The sequence below is a fragment of the Olea europaea genome, unplaced genomic scaffold (assembly GCF_002742605.1).
Source record: "Olea europaea var. sylvestris unplaced genomic scaffold, O_europaea_v1 scaffold3106, whole genome shotgun sequence".
In the NCBI taxonomy this organism is placed as follows: Eukaryota; Viridiplantae; Streptophyta; class Magnoliopsida; order Lamiales; family Oleaceae; genus Olea; species Olea europaea.
The window spans coordinates 38590-43298 of NW_019249811.1; positions in this window are offsets into that span (position 1 = coordinate 38590).

A 4709-nucleotide genomic window follows, 5' to 3' on the forward strand; every position below is an offset into this window, starting at 1 on the left:
CTTATATTCCATGAGGGTTTACAAGTTTGGTTTACTCCATTTTCATATAAAAGCGCTTGCTATTTGATTATGAGTTGTGTGTGCATGCTTGTTCACGATGTGTTATGTGTCTTAAAGAGTTTGATTGTTCAATTTAATTGCATTACAATTTTGGTATTTTTGGAAAAAATAAAATTTGAGTTTACTCGAGGACGAGCAAAAGCTAAGTGTGGGAGAATTTGACAGGAATGTAAAATGTGATATTTTTCATTCCTTTATCTTATGCTTTTGTTATTAATTAACGTCTAAATGTACAGAGTACCCTTATATTTTGATTTAGATTGCAAATGGATGATGATGGCATAAATTAGAAGAAAAGAGCAAAAAATGACAAAGTGAAAGAAATCAAAAGTTGAAGGACTAAAACGTAATTATCCAAAAGTTGAACTGGAAGGCGAAACGAATGAGTGAAAGATTTGAAGGTCAATTGATGGAAGACTCAAAGTGTTGGAAGAAGGAAAACAAGAAAATAAGCCTAGAAGAGAGAAGATGAAAGTTCAGGGATCAAAGTGCAATAATTGAAATTATTTGATACTGTGCGCGAGGGCGGGATTAAAGTGACGCACGTGCTGACCTCATTCTTGCTTACCAAGATGGGACAAATTTTTTGTGATGGGCCAGTTTCCTTATTTAGATGTAATTTTACATGTAAATAATTTTTTTGACATCATATATATACCTAAAGACACCAGAACAAAGGGGACCTCCTTTTTTATTTAAAAATCTTATATTCTACATATTCTTGGAGGTAAAGAACGCCCCCATTCCCTTCTACTCTATATTTGCTCTTAGAATTGATGATGTACAACTAATTTCTCTCTTGGTCGAAGGATATTGAAGCCTTGAAATTGTTTTCAATTGTGAGATCTTTCTAATTTTCATTGTTTAATTTATATTTTCAGTTTTGAATATTGTTCTATAGTTAATTTCCATGATTGTTATGTTTGATCACTAAAAGGATCCATTAGTTTATTATGCGTTTCAATCTATAGCTAAGTTAAATATCAAATTCATAATTGTTTGATTAATTTAACTAGTGACGCAACTAGGATTAGTAATTTGCTGCTTCGGAAAATTATTAAATCTTAGGAAGAATATTTATCTAGGTTAAATGCAAATGCTTGGCTTGTATTATCTAGTTCATTGATTTTCCAATTCAGAAAGCCATTATTAAATTAAATTCTCGAGCTTGTCTAGAATTGTTTGGTAATGAGGATTAATTAGATCGCTTGTGTTCAATTAATTAAAAGTAAGGAGAAATAGAAAATTGTTTCATGGAAAATTATTTTCTAATGATAAATACTAGAAGTAAGAATTAAGAATTATTTGTGGATCAATGACCAATTGTAAATCTCCAACGGTGGAAGTTGACTTAGATCAGGGTTCGTTCTATTTATTTCATTTAATTTGATAATTTGTGTTTACGTTAATTGCTATTTTTAATAATTGTTTATTTCAAAACCAAAAACCCCTTTTAGTTAGCCCCCATTTTCGGAAAATGAAAATGGGTGGAATAGTATTTTTTTTGAAAAATGAGTGGTTGAAAAGGAAAGAAAAGTTTTCGATTTACGTGTAATATTATTTTATGAAAGATTGTGCGGTTGAAAATAGGAGAGAGAAAAATAGAATATAATGTAATGGAATTTAATGAGGGCCAAATGGGGGTTCAGTTTAATTTGGAGTGCATGCGACAATAGGCACCATATCGTAGTTGTCTGCATGTACAAAATACGAATGTATTAAGTTAACGTTTGATAATGTGAATTATGGGAGAAGGTGATTGAGTATAGCTTAAGGTGTGATTCAAAGATCTAGGAAACTTGTCTGGTTGTGTATGAGAGAGATCGCTGCATAGAAGCTCTTCACCTGGATAAATGATAGATGGAAAATGTAGAGAAAAAAGACAAGATTTGCATATGATTTTATTGGTATAGAAGAAGCTATGATAGTGATATTGTGCCCACAAAAGTGCAAGATTCGTACAAAAACCTAACACTAGTCTCCGTTAGATTTTGAAATATGTAGCAATGCATTTGCATTCAAGTGATAAATATTTCCGTAGGCTACGAGCTTGTATCAACGTTTTGACTTGAGTCATGGATGAACTTTTGAGACACATCCAACTTGAAATTTTTTGTTGGCCGTTATGTGTTGTCGACTAAGTTTTAGTCGACAAGGCTGGGGGGGGTAAATTGGAAGTTAAAAACTTTGGAGTACTTTTGCATCTGAAGGTTTCGATTAAGTAGAAGTAAAATGAAATACGCAACTTATGTAGTTGTCTCTTGCTAGACTTAAAGAAACTCGTGCAAACCAGAGTGATGTGATCCTAGTAGAACAGTTTCTGAGAAGGAGAGCTATGCTAAAATTAGCATGATATGATTGAGGATGAAGGATTTAATTGTATTAAATCTCCCCATAGAGATGGTAATTAATTGAATGGCGTGACCCGAAACGACTTAAAAAAGACGATCTCAAATGTATAGGGAATAGCTCAGTCTATTGTGTACAGGCGTGTTCGATACTCTCCCATCATATACAGAATATGAAATGGTTATGAGTGATGGACCTTGCAGAGGAATTCAATTCCATACCTTTGTTGCTTATGGAAGTTTCATTTGAGGATTAGGGATGTTGAAAGTCTTGATTTTTTTTTCATCTATCCTTACAGCCTGAAAGATCTATAATTTTGCTTTTCAGAATGTTTGTAATTTCTTTGAATATCCATCAATGCTTCCAATGGATTTGTATGTTGGTTGTCTTTAATGTTACAAATGTATAACTATTTCAAGTCTGAAAGAAAATAATGGAAGATTATGTAATACCCCAAACTTCATATTATACATTTGGCCAATATGATTCATGCATTTTTCATGCTAATTACATTGTCATTTAAAATGTATAGAGATTTGAAGCTGCATTATTGGTGGCCGAACATGAAAGGTGAGATAGCCGAATATGTGGGACAATGTTTTACCTATCAACCGATAAAAGCAGAACATCAAAGACCAGCAGGAGCCTTACAACCATTATCTATATCCCAGCAATGGAAATGGGAAAGAATCACAATGGACTTCGTGGTGAAATTACCAAAAACGACTAAAGGATACGATAGTATTTGGGTTATTGTGGATAGGTTAACAAATCAGCCCATTTCATTCCCCTTATTCCATGGACCGATATGCTTAGCTTTATATACAAGAAATAGACAGATTTCATGGAGTGCCACTATCTATTATTTCAGACAGGGATACTAAGTTTTTATCTCTCTTCTGGAGAAACTTACATAAGGCTTTGGGAACGTAGTTATCTTTTAGGACAGTTTATCATTCTATGATTGATTGACAATCAGAAAGAACAATACAAATATTGGAAGATATGCTGAGAGTTTGTCTATTAGACTTCTAAGGCCAGTGGAGTAAATTTATACCTCTGGTGGAATTCACATACAATAACAGTTATCAGGCTACAATTGGAATGACTCCTTATGAAGCATTAAATGGTAGAAAATGTAGATCTCTAGTTTATTGTAACAATGTTGGAGAAAGAAAATTGCTAGGACTAGATATGGTTCGTGAAATGGCTAAAGTTGTGATGCAAATACGTTAGAGAATGCAAACTGCTCAAGACCAACAAAAAAAACTATGCAGATCAAAGAAGGAGAATATTAGAATTCACAATTGGTGACCAAGTATTTTTGAAGGTAGCGCCAATAAAGGGGGTTATACGATTTGGAAAGAAAGGAAAATTGAGCCCAAGATAAATTGGTCTATTTTCTATTATCAAGAGAATTGGAAATGTTGCCTACAAGCTTGATCTTCCTTCATCAATGTCTCGAGTGCACAATGTGTTTCATGTATCTATGCTAAGAAAGTACATTGAAAATCCTTCTCATGTCAATATTGAGGAATGAACCGATAGAGATAAAACCAAATTTGACTTATGAAGAAAAGCCTGTTGAGATCCTTCAACGAGAGGTAAAGCAACTTATAAGTAAGAAAATTCCATTGGTTAAGATATTGTGGCGGAATCAGTCAACATAAGAGGCCACTTGGGAAAGAGAAGATGAAATGCGGTTTAAATATCCTGAATTTTTTGGTAAGCAAATTTCGAGGACGAAATTTTTATAAGGAGGGGAGGATGTAATACCCCAAACTTCATGTTATACATTTGGCCAATATGATTCATGCATTTTCATGCTAATTACATTGTCATTTGCATAGATTTCCTAATTGCTTTCTCTTAAAACAGTGCATTCGATCATTGAGACTTTAAAATCTTTACATGGTGATAATCTTCGACTCCTCAACCTAGGTGGTGAATTTTATATTGAGCTATGAAATAAAATTAGGTTAACTAAATGTTGGAAATTGGTTTGGTAAGTAGTGGAAAGTTGAGAAGGTCAGAAATTAGTATCAACAAAGGTTCAAGCTTTCATTCGATTGATTGACACATTTTGGGACATGACGCATGAAGTGAAATAATCACAATGCGATAATATATGTCTCATATGACGTTATAAATATTGAGGTGTGAATTGTTGAAATCGGTTGACAATCGGGTGTCAATCGGGTAAGAAATTAAATGAATGGTTGAGGAATTAGCTCTATAATATATTTTGGAGTCTTGGGGCAAGCAAAATAGATTGTAAACACATCAAAATAAGCCAATGA